General features: G+C 39.3%; 2 pseudogenes; one reads left to right on the forward strand and one right to left on the reverse strand.

Annotated features, from left to right (window-relative positions):
* The window catches only part of LOC100950325, a 1,832-nt pseudogene extending 1,042 nt beyond the window's left edge, over window positions 1-790 (reverse strand).
* A 4,726-nt stretch (window positions 791-5,516) lies between these two features.
* Window positions 5,517-6,420, forward strand: LOC100944428 (annotated as a pseudogene).
* Window positions 6,421-17,496: the final 11,076 nt, after the last annotated feature.

The following is a 17,496-nucleotide window of genomic DNA, read 5'->3' on the forward strand; positions in this document are numbered from 1 at the left end:
TGCTGTGACATCACAGCTCACAGCAACCTCCAACTCCTGGGCTTAAGCAAGTCTCCTGCCTCAGCCTCCCAAGTAGCTGGGACCACAGGCGCCCTCCAAAACATCAGGCCATTTTTTTGGTTGCAGCCGTCATTTTTGTTTGGTGGGCTGGGCTGGATTCAAACCCTCCACCTTAGGTGTATGTGGCTGGCGCCGAGCCCTGATTCTAGTTTTTATCACAAACTCATCACCTCGAATGATGTCACCAGTTTGGTAACATGATAAAGGACCTCCATGATTACTATGAGAAGGCACATCTCTTAACGGACAACAAGCAGTGATTTCTAAGTGGGATATATCTCTCATGATGCCACTTCCTAAACAGATCAACACCATGAAAAAACCAAATTCCCGAATGGAAGTAATTCTTCCAATTACTATATCACCACGCTCGATATCCCTGAAAAACAGCTCTTGACGATCCATACTAGGTATCTCCATGAACTGTTCTAAAGGTGACATTAACTGCATAATGATCTTCGTGTCTTCATTTATTTCAGAAGTTGCAGGTGCATCTGATTTTCAGGAAAGCGCAAAAAGCAAATCTGCCTTTTTAGAAATAAATTTTTGTATTTCTATATTGTCAACTCTCTTCTCTTTCCTGCCCTGTAACTACAGGTGGGGCGGCGGGCTTGGCTGCGGACCCTAGGAGGCTCCGAAAGTGTGGATTATCTTGCTGTTTCCTCCAGAGTAGGGAGAGTAAAGACGAGCCCTAGCAATTCAGTGACTGCCATAGAAGGTTCCAGTCCATGACTAGAGACTGCTGGGCTTGAGGGCCGATGGGCCACTAGCCCCTGGTTTCGCAACCACTTCTCGAGCCGGGGGTTGGGAAGCGGAGGAAACTGCCGGAAGCACACAGCGCCATCACTTACATGGTCGCCTCCTGGAAGTCTGGACCATTTCTTACAAGGAAAAATATTCAATTCTTAAGCTGTGGAAAACACCTTTTGTGATTTTATTGCCACTTGTTCTTCACGCTTCTTCACTGCTGGCATAAACAAGCTACCCTTAAAATAGCAAAACCATGTCAATAGTTTAACTGTGCTGCTTTTTGTCTGAGATATAATAAACTTAACTTCTGATTTGAAATAGGTATACAAAGTTGCAAATGAAATATACATTTGACATTTCATATTTGAGACCTAATACAAGGAACAATGGATTCTTAAAGAAAGAGGCATGGAGGAGGGAAAATACAAGAAAAGGCAGAAAGGAAGGAAATGCTCAAAAAATAAAAGGATGGGATCATGAAAAAACTCTCAGTGGCCAATGCTAGAATAATGTAAGTGACAAAATAATGGCCAAAAGAATAAACCACTATAACCAAAAGAATAAAATATATATACATGATACCATGCTGTTATAAACATGTAATAAATACATATATAAATAAATACAACAGAGTCAAATCTTCCTTACAGGATAGAATACATATATATATACATACATATACATATATATGTATGTATATATATACTCCCTCCAGGGTATAAAGCTTAAGTGTACCCCCTACTTCAGCTCTTGCCTTTGAGGGTAAGCTGGACTTAGTGACCCCCTTGTAAAGAACAGAGTTGAGAAAAACTGGCACATTATAGTATAGAATAATGGCAGATATTACCTTAACCAAGATATAAAGGTTTATACTACGAGGGACGTCATATGGATAGCATCTACCCCCCCCCCCAATATGATGTGTTATGATGAAAGAGAATTTCTGCAGTATCTTTCCAAAAGCCCATAACCACAGCCTAATCAGGAGAAACAAATAACAGAAATTAAAATTGAGGAACACCCTACAAATATCTCACCAGTACTTCCCCAAAACTAGAAAGGTCATGAAATACAAGAAAACACTGAATGAGAAACCACCATAGACCTGAGGAGATTGAAGTGGTAAAACAACTAAATGTAATGTGTACTCTGGATTAGATCCTGAGCTAAAAGGAGACATTAAAGAAAAAAAAAATCAGTGAAATTTAGAGTTTAGCAAGATATTAAGAGAAAAACAGGTGAAATCCAAATAGTCTGGGGTTTAGATAATATACTAAAATGGATTTTTAAGTTTTGAAAATGTGCCATAGTAATTAAAAATAATGTTAGAGGAAATTGAGTATAGTTAACTCACTGTACTATTTTTTTCAACTATAATAGGTATAATATCTCCCCCCTCTTCCTGGCACAGAAACTAAAATTCTTAGAGTACACAGATAACAAGGTGAGAGGAGCATCTTTTGTTATTCAAAATAAGCCCCTCTCAACCATATCTGAGTTTGTACTACTAACATGCTAATAATAATAATAATCACGAGTAACCTCATGGTGAAAGCTGATTGCCAAGGGAACTAACCATGCGATTAGATGAACTTTCAGCCCTACCCTTCCAACCTCTTGGGAAGGGAGAAAGGCTGGAGATTGATGTCAATCATCAATGGCTAGCAATTTAATCAACCATGCCTTTGTAATGGAACCTTCATGAAAACCATAAACAAGGGGTTCAGAAAGTTTCCAGGTTAGGCCGGGCTCAGTGGCTCACGCCTGTAATCCTAGCACTCTGGGAGGCCAAGGTGGGTAGACAGCTTGAGCTCACGATTTTGAGACCAGCCTGAGCAAAAGCGAGACCCTGTCTCTTCTAAGAATAGAACAACTGAAGCAAGAGGATCTCTTAAGTCCAAGAGTTGGAGGTTGCTGTGAGCTACGGCACCAGGGCACTCTACCTAGGACAACAGCTTGAGGCTCTGTCAAGAAAAGAAAAGAAAGATAAGAAAAGAAAAGAGAGAAGAGAGAAGAGAGAAGAGAAGAGAAGAGAAGAGAGCTTCCAGGTCGGATGCATTCACATGCCAGGAGGGAGGAGCATGTGTTCAAAAGTCCATGGTAATCTCCAATTTGTAGCCAAGTTGGTCAGAAGTACTGGAGGCCTGGGGCTTACAATTGGTGTCTAAAGCAGGAAAGTGAGCAGTCTTTTGGGAGACAGCCCTTAACCTATGGGGTCTGAAACTAACTCCAGATAAACAATGTCAGAATTAAATTAATTGCAGGACATATCAGTTGGTGTTTGCAGAGAATGAAATAAATTCTTGGCGTAGAAAACCCATACATTTGGTATCAGAACAGAATTTTTCTTTTATCTACTTTTCTAAATCTTAAATTATTCCAAAATTTTAAAGTTTATTTTTAAAAAGTACAAGGAATTTCCACATACATTTCACTCAGATTCCCCAACTTTAACATTTTACCACATTTCTTCATCATTCTTTTTTTGCTCCCTTTCTAGATTTTTTTTCTGAATTTGCTAATAAGCTATAGTCATCATTCCCTTTTACTCCTAAATATTTCTATTTCCATTGTATTGATATACTACATTTTGTTTATCCATTTGTCCATTGATGGACATTTAGGCTGTTTCCACATTTTGGGTATTATGAATATTGCTATGAACATTAATGTAAAGGTGTTAGTGTGTTTTTAATTCTCTTGGGCATATACCTAGGAATGAAATTGCTGAATCATATGGTAACTATGTTTAACTCTCATTGTGTTTTCCCAAGCAGCCATGCCATTTTACATTTCTACCAGCAATATATGAGCTTTCCAATTTTCTACATCCCCATCAGCATTTGTTACTGTCTATGTTTTTGATTATAGCTATACTAGTGTGTGTGAAAAAATCCTTCCTTGTAGTGATTTTTGGTTTGGTTTTTTTTTTTTTTTGAGACAGAGTAGTCTCATTTGGTCACTCTCAGTAGAGTGCCATGGCGTCTTAGCTCACAGCAACCTCAAACTCTTGGGTTTAAGCGATCCTCTTGCCTCAGCCTCCCAAGTAGCTGGGACTACAGGTGCCTGCCATGACGCCCAGCTATTTTAGAGATGCTGCCATGACGCCTAGCTATTTTAGAGATGGGATCTTGCTCTTGCTAGTCTTGAACTTATGAGCTCAGGCAATCCACCTACCTCAGCCTCCCAAGTGCTGGGATTATAGGCATGAGCTACTGCATCCAGCTTCCTTGTAACTTCCTACTGACTGATAATACTATCTTTTCATGTACTTAATAGAAATTTTATCTTTTGAAAAATGCCTATTTAAATGCTTTCCCTATTTTAAAATTAGATTGTCTTTTTACTTTGGAGACAGTATTTCACTATGTCACCCTCTGTAGAGAGCCGTGGCGTCACAGCTCACAGCAACCTCAAACTCTTGGGCATAAGCAATTCTCCTGCCTCAGCTTTCCAAGTAGCTGGGACTACAGGCACCATCCACAATGCCCAGCTATTTTTTTTGTTGTAGTTGTCATTGTTATTTAGCTGGCCAGGGCTGGGTTCGAACTTGCCAGCCTCAGTGCATATGGCTGGCACCATAACCAATGTGCTATGGGTACCAAGCCTGTCTTTTTATTTTTGAATTGTAAAAAAGTTATTTATTATTCAGGGTTACAAGTCCCTTGTCAGATACAGAATTTACAACCTTTTTTTCATATTCTGTGGGTTGTTTCTTCACTTTCTTGATGGTATCCTTTTAAGTACAATGGGTTTTTTTGTGAGTGTGTTGTTGTTGCTGTTTTTAATGAGGTCCAATTTACCTAGCTTTCTTTGGTTGTTTATGCTTGATGGTGTCATATCTTAAAAAGTCACTGGTGAATCCACGGTCAAGAGGATTTACATGTTTTTTTCCTAAGAGTTTGTCAGGTTTAATACTTACATTTAGCTATCTTATCTTTTAAATTAATTTTTGTGCATACTGTGAGGTAAGGAATCCAACTTTATTCTCTTCATGTCAATTTCCATTTGTCCCTGTATCATTTGTTGAAGAGGCTTTTTGTTCCCCCATTGAACTGTCTTGGTATTCTTGTTGAAAATCAATTGGCTTTAAGTGTAAGTGTTTATTTCTGGACTCTCAGTTCTATTCGTTGATCTATTTGTCTATTTTTATGCTTTGTTTTCCTTTTTTTGCAGTTCTGGCTGGGGCCAAGCTTGAATCCACCATCCCTGGTATATGAGGGCCAGTGCCCTATTCCTTGAGTTATAGGAGCTGCCCACTTATTTTCCTTTTTTTGAAGGGGATACACATTTTCATTAAGTAAAACTCATTTTTTGTTTGATCATCATTCTCTTTGTTCTTTTTTTTTTAGAGACAGAATCTCACTATGTTGCCCTTGGTAGAGTGCTGTGGCATCACAGTTCACAGCAACCTCAAACTTTTGGGCTTAAGCGATTCTCTTGCCTCAGCCTCCCAAGTAGCTGGGACTATAGGAACCTCCACGATGCCTGGTTATTATTTGGTTGTTGTTGTAATTGCTGTTTGGCAGGCCCGGGCTGGGTTAGAACCCGCCAGCTTTGGAGTATGTGGCTGGTGCCCTAGCCACTGAGCTACAGGTGCCAAGCCTCTTTAGTCTTTTAAATTTAGTTTTATATTTAAAAAATTGGGCCTTTCCGCACCACTCAAGGAGGGCCCATTCAGCGTTGTTCTGGATTCCCACTGTAACTTAAAGGGAAATTTTCACAATGTCTAGAGCCCTTGATGTCCTGCAGATGAAGCAGGATGATGTCCTCAAATTCCTTGCAGCAGGAACCCACTTAGGTGGCACCAACCTGGACTTCCAAATGGAACAGTACATCTACGAAAGGAAAAGTGATGGCATCTACATCATAAATCTGATGAGGACCTGGGAAAAACTTTTTCTGGCAGCTTGGGCCATTGTTGCCATTGAAAACCCTGCTGATGTCAATGTCATATCCTCCAGGAATACTGGCCAGCGAGCTGTGCTGAAGTTTGCTGATGCCCCTGGAGTCACTCCTATTGCTGACTGCTTCACTCCTGGAACATTCACTAACCAGATCCAGGCAGCCTTCTGTGAACCTCGTCTTCTAGTGGTTACTGATCCCAGGGCTGACCACCAACGACTCACAGAGGCATCTTATGTTAACCTGCCTACCATTGCTCTATGTAACACAGATTCTCCTCTGTGTTATGTGGACATCACCATCCCATGCAACAACAAGGGAGCTCACTCAGTAGGTTTGATGTGGATGCTGGCCGGGGGAAGTTCTCCACATGTGTGGTGCCATCTCCCGTGAACATCCATGGGAGGTCATGCCAGATGTCTATTTCTACAGAGACCCTGAAGAGATTGAAAAGGAAGAACAGGCTGCTGCTGAGAAAGCTGTGACCAAGGAGGAATTTCAGGGTGAATGGACTGCTCCAGCTCTTGAGTTTACTGCTATGCAACCAGAGGCTGCAGACTGGCCAGAAGGCTGCAGGTGCCCTCTGTGCCTATTCAGCAGTTCCCCACTGAAGACTGGAGTGCCCAGCCTGCCCCTGAAGACTGGTCTGCAGCTCCCACTGCTCAGGCCACTGAATAGGTAGGAACAACCCCTGAGTGGTCTTAAGCTGTTCTTCCACAAGCTCTTAAACAAGATGGAAATAAAGTTGGAGGAAAATAAACATCAGTCAAAAAAAAAATTGGTTTTATGTAAAGTTTAATACATAGTAATTTATAAGCAGAACTAGACGTTTGCAAGTTTGCAAGATCCCTAATTCAAGAATTCCATCTTCTTTAAGTATAATAAAGTATGGTTTCTTTATTAGCTGAATTTGGGAAGGCAAGGCGGTATAAAGAGATTTATCCTTCAATTTTTAAAATATTCTTCTGTTTTGTAGGATCCTAAAATTTCTCCACTTAATTTTTTTCTTAACAGTTCAATTTCCAAAAGGCCATTGTCCCTTCCTTTTTTTTTTTTTTTCTTTCCAGTTTTTGGCCGGGACTGGGTTTGAACGTCCCCTCCTTTTTAATCTCTTTTGTCCCAGAGGTGCCTTTCCAAAACTAATTCCTTAAGTCTTATTTGTAAGTCTCTTCCAGGTAATCTGTTCTGCTCGACAAATACCTCTCAGGAGGACCTTCTAAAAGTGATTTTATATATATATATATATATTATTATTATTGTTGTTATTTTTTGGTTGCAGCTGTCATTGTTATTTAGCAGGCCTGGGCTGGGCTTGAACCCACCTGACTTGGTGTATGTGGCTGGCACTAGTCACTGAGCTACATGCGCCAAGCCCCCCATGTTTTGGTTTTCTTTTTTTTAAGAGACAGAGTCTCACTTTGTCACTCTTGGTAGAGTGCAGTGGCATCACTGCTCACAGCAACTCCTGGGCTTAGGCAACTCTCTTGCCTCAGCCTCCAGAGTAGCTGGGACTACAGGCACCCGGACAATGCCCAGCTATTTTTTGTTGTTGTTGCAGTTCAGCAGGGCCGGGTTTGAACCCTCCACCCTTGGTATATGGGGCCAGTGCCCTACTCACTGAGCCACAGGAACCGCTTATAAGTGATTTTTAGATTAATCTTGTTGCTAGCTCCTTTTTGCTCCTGTCTAGTTTTTCTCTTACTATCCTTACTTTCCACCAAGGCTTACTTTACAAGGGCATGAATAATTGCTGGCTATGGTTTTGTTACTAATTTTTTTTTTTAAGAGAGAGTCTCACTTTGTTGCCCTTGGTAGAGAGCCATGACATCACAGCTTACAGTAACCTCCAGCTCTTGGGCTTAGGTGATTCTCTTGCCTTAGCCTCCTGAGTAGCTGGGACTATGGGCGCCCACCACAACACCCAGCTATTACTTTGTTGCAGTTGGGCCAAGGCGGGGTTTAAACCCACCACCCTCAGTATATGGAGCTGGTGCCCTACTCACTAAGCCACAGGCGCTGCCCTATTATTAATATTTTAATAATATTATTTTCTAAGTTTAGATAATCTAAAGTTAAAACATTCTCTGTGTTCTGGTTATGTTAACATATGGTTATATATAGTTTTATTTTTTCTTCATTGTTTTCCAGTGGTTGTGTGGGGATATTCAGATTAATGAATTTGCTATTTCTTTAGCTACATAGTCAATCTTTTAATATTTTTATAATTTTTTTTTTCTGGATGGAGAATTGTTATGTTTTTAATGATCTAGGATATGCCTACTTACGTACTGCAATGGTAATACTGGTTAAGAATACTGAAACTAATCTTCATTGAATCACTGGTTAAAATAGCATGAGAAACTATATTTTTGCCATATATAACATGCATATTTTTGCCCAGATTCTTGAGGAAGATCTCTGAGCTAGGGTCTGGGAGACCTGGGTTCTGAGATGGAGTTCTACTACTAGCCTGCTGTTATGAACTTGGACCTTAGTCCCATGAAGTTTCTGTCTATGAGCATACATGACAGCAAAGCTGGGGGGTACCTGAATTCACAGATTGTAATTTTAAGCCTATATATAACTTGTCTAAATCCCCAAGGTGTTGAGTTGGTATAATTTCCCAAACTTGCCACAAGGAAGAACTGATGCTTCGGGGGTTTTTTGGTTTTCTTTCTTAAAATTTTAGATAAATATGGGGGTACACATGATTCAGTTACATTATTTGCATCTGTAAGGTAAAGTCTGAGTTATAGTTGTTTCCTTTACTTAGGAAGTATGCCATATACCTGTGCATTGTTCTCTTTGGATTGGTACTTGGTAGGACCTTTGTTAATGGAATGGGTACCCCAGTCTTTCCCAGGAGAGTTGATTCAGTGTACTTAGGTGTGCTTCAGGAGTTTCATTTTAAACAGGGTGATTTGTAGGCTTTACAACTTTGAGAAAGGCTAATATCATTCATTCTGACATTATACAGTGCCAAGGTCTGGATGTCTTAAAGAAGTCACAGTCTAATCACTAAACAGAAATGTAAATGCAGAGCACTTCACGGGAGTGTATCAGGGAAGGATTCCTCCTCAGTACAGTGTCCTGGGGCCTCAGAACCGGAGACCATCTCTGTGAGAAAGGAAGCAGCTGGGAAAGGGCAGGGATCTACCATTAGGAGGCTGGGGGCAGGCAGGGCTGACACTGGCCCCTCATACCAGCTTCCTGGGAAATAAGCCTGCTGAGATTCTCAGCAGAGTGGTTGTGGCCATTTTCCCACTGAAGGACATGGGTGGGAATAGGAAATGAGACAAAGTGGAGACAAGGGTGGGCTAGGGAGAGGACAGCTGGGTGAGGTCTATGCTCGGATCATCTGAACCTCTCTCACTTGCTGCTCAGGCCTGCTCCCAGTTTCTCTGCAGTGGCCAGCTCTGCACCTCATGCCTCTCAAAAGAGAAGGAGGTGCCACTGCATGGCCACTTCCTCCCTCCTTTAAAAATTGAAACAGAGGAACAGTACCTGTGGCTCAAAGAAGTAGGGCGCCAGCCCCATATACCAGAAGTGGCAGGTTCAAACCTGGCCCCAGCCAAAAACTGAAAAAAAAAATTGAAACAGGGCCAGGTACGGTGGATTACCTGAGTTCATAAGTTCAAGACCAGTCTGAGCCAGAGCAAGACCTCATCTCTAAAAACAGCTGGGCATTGTGGCAGGCACCTATAGTCCCAGCTACTCAGAAGGCTGAGCCAGGAGGATCATTTGAGCCAAGAGTTTGAGGTTGCTGTGAGCTATGACACTACAGCACTCTACTGAGGGTAAAAAAGTGAGACTCTGTCTCAAAAAAATAAAATTAAAGGGGCGGTGTCTGTGGCTCAAAAGAGTAGAGCACTGGCCCCCTATGCCAGAGGGGTTCAAACCCAGCCCCAGCCAAAAACTGCAAAAATAAATAAATAAATAAAATTAAAACAAAAGATTTTTTTCCTGAAAGTTTGGGCCAAAAACATGTGTGTGTTACTTTATACACAGTAAAAAATGGGGTAAATTCTTCCCCAAAATGCTGTACTTTTACCATAATATTCAAATAATTCATAAGTCATGTGGTATCTAATCAATAATGAAGATAGGAAAAAATATTAACTAAAATACAAAATAATAAAAAGTCTTCTATGCTACTTGCTTTTGTTTTCAAACTCCATTAGGGAAATTATTTTTATTTAAACAAATGAGTTTAATAAATACATAGTTTATTATAAAGTATATAAAAGAGGATTTGAATCACAGTCTATACTAATTTCAGCTCTTTTTGAGCTTTGCTTACCAGAAGAGTGTCCAAGGAAAAACTTAATGATCATGATATTAAAAATGAAATTACTACATTCTTAAATATATTTAAATAAATATGTTTATACATAACAGAGATTACAATGGAATACTCACTTTCATAAAGATATTTCTTTAAATTAACATGAATTAATATTTTTAGTTTATTTTTGGAGCGACAATAGCATTCCTTGGGTGTTACAACATTGATTTTGTTTTAGATAAGAGAGTTGATTATGGAAATTTGGAAATATTCAGTTTCTATCAGTTAAATAATGTATGATCTTAGGTAAATTGCTCTGCCTCTCTCAGCCTTTGTTTTTTCATGTGAAACATATAATTTAATAATACCTATTATAAGAGAGGTTTTGAAAAGTTTAATTAGTATTTATTAAATACTTTGAAATATCAAGATGAAAAAACTGCATGAAAATTATTAATAATTATAATTTTACCTAGTACTTATTACTATGCTAACCACCAATGCCAGAGCCCACACTGTGGTTTCTTATGAAGCTAAGAGTTCTCTAATAATCTACTCTTTATACTTGATATAAAAATATTTTACTGAAAGGTACTGCTGTTTCACATACATAAGAATGTTTAGGGCTGGGTGCGGTGGCTTGTGCCTGTAATACTAGCACTTTGGGAGGCTTAGGAGTCTATACTGCTTGAGCTCAGAAGTTCAAGACTAACCTGAGAAAAAGCAAGACCCCATCTCTACTAAAAAATAAAAAAAGAACTAGCTGAGCATAGTGGCCCTCACCTGTAGTCCCAGCTACTTGGGAGGATGAAGCAATAGAATTGCTCAAGCCCAAGAGTTTTTTTTTTTTTTTTTGAGACAGAGCCTCAAGCTATCCCCCTGGGTAGAGTGCTGTGGCATCACAGCTCACAGCAACCTCCAACTCCTGGGCTCAAGCGAGTCTCCTGCCTCAGCCTCCCAAGTAGCTGGGACTACAGGTGCCCGCCACAACGCCCGGCCATTTTTTGGTTGCAGCCATCATTGTTGCTTGGCAGGCCCGGGCTGGGGATTTGAACCCGCCACCTTAGGTGTATGTGGCTGGCGCCTTAGCTGCTTGAGCCACAGGCACCGAGCCAAGCCCAAGAGTTTGAGGTTGCTATGAACTATGATGCCACCGCACTCTACCCAGAGCAACAGAATAAGACTCTGTCTTAATAAAAAAGAACGTTTAGCCTTTTTAAGTAAATACTATGCATTACATAATATCACAAATAGCCTACATTTCTCAATATAAAAGTATTTTAATCTAAATTACTGCTACCTCATGTATTAAGAATATTTAGCCCTACCTGGATGGAGCTGAAATACAGTCTTCTTAATAAAGTATCACAAGAGTGGAAAAACAAGTATCTAATATACTCAATACTGATAAAAAACCAATATATAAACAACTACATGCCCACAAAAAAGAATAGTCTAATAAGAGGAGAAGAGAGGAGGGAGAAGAGGGAAGAGGGGAAGGGAAAGGCAGGAGAGGGGGGTGAGGAGAGGAGAGGAGGGAGAGAGGAAAGAAGAAGAGAGAGAGAGGAAAGGAGAGGAGGGAGGGTGATTGCTAATGTGCACATTGAGGGTGTTCAGCACGCTCCCTGGGTGAAGGGCTCAACTACAACTTGCACCTTAACTTAAAAATAAAAACAACGTAACTTAAACATCTGTACCCTCATATTAATCTGAAATGTAAAAAATAAAAAAAAAAGAAAAAAAAGAAAATTCTGAAATTACAATCCTATCAAAAAAATGAATCATAATTGTTATAATAGAAACTTTATTTAAAAAGCTAAAATAAAATCAGAATGTTTACCCTGAGCTGACAAATCAATGCTTTCATTTTAAAATTTTATCCAAAGAACGAATGACAACTTTAAAATTTCTACTAGACCTATTTCTTACAAAATTTAATAGTATCTTAAGCTGAAGATTTTTAGCAACAATTTTTACTTTACCTGTCCAAAACACTTTAGTGTATATGTATTACTACCAGATAAAGGCTACTTAATAACACAGGTATGGTGGCCCACGCCTGTAATGCTAGTACTCTGGGAGGCCATGGTAGGTGGATCGCCTGAGCTCAGGAGTTTGAGACCAGCCTGAGTAAAAGTCTACTAAAAATAGAAAAAGTAGCCCGGTATTGTGGCAGATGCCTGTAATCCCAGCTACTTAGGAGGTCGAGGCAAGGGGATCACATAAACCGAAGAGTTTGAGGTGCTGTGACCTCAGGATACTACAGCATTCTACTAGAGGTGATAAAGTGAGACTGTTTCAAAAAACAAAAACAATAAAAGAAAAAAACAAACAAAAAACTACTTAATCTCTTTAAGCAACTTTGAAGAGCCATGTAACAATGTATCTATTAATTCCTTCAACATTTACAGAGTGCCTACAGTTTCTAAGAACTGCCCTCTGGTAATACCAGATATTGGAAATGGCACGTGGTAACAGGGCAAGGAATACAGGGTAGAGTTAGACAAATTCAGTATCACAGGGGCTGATCATAACAACTGAGGACAGTCTCAAGCCACCCTTGTAAAACTGTGATGCCCTTTCATTGGCATTACAGTTTTTGAATTGCATAGCAAATCTATATTTAAGTTGGTCCAAGCACATCAACGCTATTATTAAAAAGCTAGTGTCAGAAATACAACCTGAATATGCAGCTTACAGTAAATTAGTAGATACATACTCTTTAATATTTTGCTTTAGCATTTTTATTAATCAGTCACCCTAAATATAGCGTTGTACATCTTACCATCTGAATCCTACCCCTTTGTGGGTCTAATTGTAATAACACATCCATAAAGCCTACAATACATTTTTCATCTTGTATTACAATGTATTCATTCTATCAACTCAAAATTCCTAGAAACTTATTTATCTGCATTGTTTGTTATGTTTTAGAGGATAGGAAGTCCAAGATCAAGGCACTGGCAGGATTGATGTCTGATGAGGACTGGTCTTTGCTTCTATTAATAAGATCCTCCAGAGGGGAGGGTTGCTGTGTCCTCACATGACAAAGCAGAAGAGAGCAAATCCACTCCCTTTAAACTCTTTTTTAAGGGGCCTAATCTCATTCATAACAACTTCAAAAAGGGCCTAGCACTTAATACTACCATATTGGTATTACTGTGATACTACCTGTAAATTTGGGGGGACTTTCAGACCTTCCCTAATAGCAGACACAGGATTTACAAAACAATTACAGTTGTCCCTCAATTAGACTTACAGTATCTCTAATTCACTGTATCCAAGGGCAATTGGTTTCCTGACTCCTGCTGACCCCATACCAAAATCTATGAATACTCAAGTAACCCTATATAAAATGGTCTACTATTTGCATATGACCCATGCATATCCTTATACTTGAAATCATTTTAGATTCCTTATAATACCAACATAATATAAATGCTTTGATAATACTTACACTGTATTTTTAAAATTTGTATTTATTGTTGTATTGTTTTTCTTATTAGTGTCTTTCCTCAAATGTTTCTGGTAAGGAGTTAGTTGAATCCTTGGAAGTAGACTCCATGGATACAAAAGGCTTACTGTATAAAAGAGCAAATTCTATCTAGTTGTAGAGTTCACTTTATTAGAATCTTTTTACAATAATGAACAGGATAAATAATTTCTCAGTTTCATAAAGTGATATTTAATTTTTATTTGAGAAAGATGTTCAAGTAAATTTTATGTTACATTTCTAGTTGTGTAGATTTGATGGTTAAATATGTGATCAAATCCTGCCTAACATTAGAGCAAATTTAACTGGCAAAGACATTTGTTGATTAAAGAAAAATATTACAAAACTACATTTTGATGCACTAAATAAAGCAATACTTGATCTCTAATAAACTACAGATAAGATTTATTTCTAATCAATGGCAATCAAAAAGTTAAAGTATCCTAAAAATAAAACTTAAATGTGATTAGTATCAGTCACCAGCAACCCAGCTAAAAGACATATTTATTGTAAAATTTATATATGCAATTTTAAGTGCAAATTTTTAAAAAAGTATAAATTCAATTATAGACATAAACAGAATCTGTTTAAATTTTTTCTCTTCCCATTAATTTGTATAAGTAATAATGAAGGCAACTCTAACTATTTTTTGACTTTTAATAGGAATATATAATCCCATTCTTAAGGAACGAAGGTTTGTACCATTCATTTTCCATAAATAAAGGTTACTTACTAATTTTACTGCATGAATTGATGAGATGCTAAAATCAAACTGTTAAAAAAAAATTCAGGTGCCGGGCACTCTAGCTCACATCTGTAAACCTAGCACTCTGAAAAGCTAAGGTGGGAGGACTGCTTAAGCTGAGGAGTTTGAGACCAGGCTGCACAAGACCTGAGACCCCCACCCCCACCCCAATCTCTCTACTAAAGGAGAAAAGTTAGCCATGCATTGTGGAGGAGGCCTGTAGTCGCACCTACTTGGGAGGTTGAGGCAGGAGGATAACTTGAACCCAGAGTCTGAGGTTGCTGTAAGCTAGGCTGATGCCATGGCACTCCATACTAGTACAGAAGAGTAAGTAAGACTTTATCACTAAAAAAAAAAAAAAAAAAATCAGGGTGAAGAGGGAAATGTTCTGTTACTATTAATTAAAAATTCACAAGGTATTTTTTCATAGCTCTATCAATATTTTAAAAGTTCTACTTTATATTTTTTAAAATACTGTCTTTCTATATCTACTTTTTTTTTTTTTTTTTTTTTTTGAGACAGAGCCTCAAGCTGTCCCCCTGGGCAGAGTGCCGTGGCATTACAGCTCACAGCAACCTTCAACTCCTGGGCTCAAGCGAGTCTCCTGTCTCTGCCTCCCAAGTAGCTAGGACCACAGGCGCCCGCCACAACGCCCGGCTATTTTTTGGTTGCAGCCGTCATTGTTGTTTGGCGGGTCCAGGCTGGGGATTCGAACCCGCCACCTTAGGTGTACGTGGCTGGCGCCTTAGCCGGTTGAGCTATAGGCGCCGAGCCTCTATATCTACTTTATATTAATAATTTGTGTATATTTTCACTACAGATTCTTTTCCTGCATAAAATAAAATACTACAAAGATAATCTGTGCCAACCTTGCTCTGACAAAGCCTAAATTCCATATTTGGTTGTGCTAGCAAGAAAATAATAGTCCTCTAAATAAGGTATAAAAGCTTATGCAGTCAGGCATGGTGGCTCATGCCTGTAATCTTAGCACTCTAGGATTGGAGGCCAAGGTAGGTGGATTGCCTGAGCTCACAGGTTCAAGATCAGGCTGAGCAGGTGCAAGAACCTGTCTCTAAAAAATAACCGGGCATTGTGGTGGGCACCTGTAGTCCCAGGTACTTGGGAGGCTGAGCCAAGAGGATCACTTGAGCCCAAGAGTTTGAGGTTGCTGTGAGCTACAATGCCATAGCACTTTACTGAGGGCTACAAAATGACACTGTCTCAAAAAAATAAAAATAAATTTTAATAAAAAAGGCTTCTATTCAAAGTGTGGGAGTCACTCTTTTCTCACTTTGGTTGATTAAAAAGCAAATTCTTGCAGTATTTTTTGTTCCTTCTATATATTAATTTTTTTTTAATAAAGAGAATTAATGCTAATTGTATCTATGTGGCTTTCTTCCAAGCATAAGTAAGAGCACATACTAGCTTTCATTTCTGGACATTATCAAAAAGAAATATTAACATTCAACTTAAAAATACTTTACCGAAGCTGAGCATGGTAGCTCATGTCTGTATTCCCCAAAACTTGGAAGACTGAGGCAGGACAATCATTTGTGCCCAGAAGTTCCAGACTAGCCAAGGCAACCTAGTAAGACACAGACTACACAAAAAATGAAAAAAAAATTTGCCAGAAAGGGAGGCTGAGGTAGGAGGATTGCTTGAACCTAAGAGTTTGAGGTTGCAGACAGGTATCATTGTGCCTCTGCACTCCAGCCTAGACCACAGAACAAGACCCCATCTCAAAAGAAAAGAAAAAAGAAATAAAAAAATTATTAACCTAAGCTTTTTAGAAACAAATTTTCATCCACTCAATTAATTTTGTAATGCTACAACTTAATTGATTTATGTTTACAAATTATTTATAAAGCCATTTAAAATCCTAACATACAACTTCACAAAAATGATTTTGTTTTGGAATTACTCTAGCAGTTTATATTATTATCAGTAATACCAAAATCGGTGTGTCAGAAAAATATTAGGTTATTAACTAGAGAAAGTGACAACCAACACTAAACAGCAACATCCATACATTTATAAAATTGTCAGAGGGCATAAGAAAAAATCAAATCTTCGGTAAAATTGTTGCCTGTATTTTTAGTCATATCCTTGGATCCTAACTATTTGAGATAAACATAAACTTTTAAAAAGTGCCTTAATGGCTCAGCACCTGTAGGTCAGTGGCTAGGACGCCAGCCACATACACTGGAGCTGGCGGGTTTGAATCCAGCCTGGGCCTGCCAAATAACAATGACAACTTCAACCAAAAAATAGCCGGGTGTTGTGGCAGGTACCTGTAGTCCCAGCTACTTGGGAAGCTGAGGCAAAAGAATGGCTTAAGCCTAAGAGTTTGAGGTTGCTATGAGCTACACTCTGACAGAGCAGTGAGTGTGTCACGGCACCCTACTGAAGACAACATAGTGAGACCCTCTCACGAAAAAAAAGAAAGAAAGAAAAAAAAAATGAAAAGAGAAAAGGAAAAAAGGAGAAGAAAAGGACCATACTCAAACAGCTAATAGATCACGTGATCATACATATACCTTTTTATAAAGGTGTACATGTAGACAAAAAGAAAAGGGGCCAGGCACAGTGGCTCACACCTGTAATCCTAATACTCTGGGAGGCTGAGGTGGGAGGATTGCTTGAGTTCAGGAGTTCAGAATCAGCCTGAGCAAGAGCAAGACCCTGTCTCTACCAAAAATAGAAAAATAGTAGCTGGGGCTTGGTACCTGTAGCTCAGCGGCTAAGGTGCCAGCCTCATACACTGGAGCTGGCAGGTTTGAACTCTGCCTGGACCTGCCAAACAGCAATGACAACTATACCAAGAAATGGCTGGATATTGTAGCAGATGCCTACAGTCCTGGCTACTTCGGAGGCTGAGGCAAGAGAATCTCTTAAGCCCAAGAGTTTGAGGTTGCTGTGAGCTGTGACGCCACAGTACTTTATCCAGGGTGATATAGTAAGACTGTCTCAAAAAACAAAAATGAAGACAGAAAAAGGCTTAGCACCCATGGCTCAGTGGTTAGGGCGCCAGACATATAACACCAAAGCTGGTGGGTTCAAACCCAGCCAGGGCCTGGAAACCACAATGACAACAAAAAAAATAGCCAGATGTTGTGGCGGATGCCTGTAGTCCCAGCTGCTTGGGAGGCTGAGGCAAGAGAATCGCATAAGCCTAAGAGTTTGAGGTTGCTGTGAGCTGTGAAGCCACAGCAGTTTACTGAGGGCAGTATAGTGAGACTCTATCACAAGAAAAAAAAA

This window comes from Otolemur garnettii, unplaced genomic scaffold (genome assembly GCF_000181295.1).
Source record: "Otolemur garnettii isolate 467f Iridium unplaced genomic scaffold, OtoGar3 scaffold00098, whole genome shotgun sequence".
Classification (NCBI taxonomy): domain Eukaryota; kingdom Metazoa; phylum Chordata; class Mammalia; order Primates; family Galagidae; genus Otolemur; species Otolemur garnettii.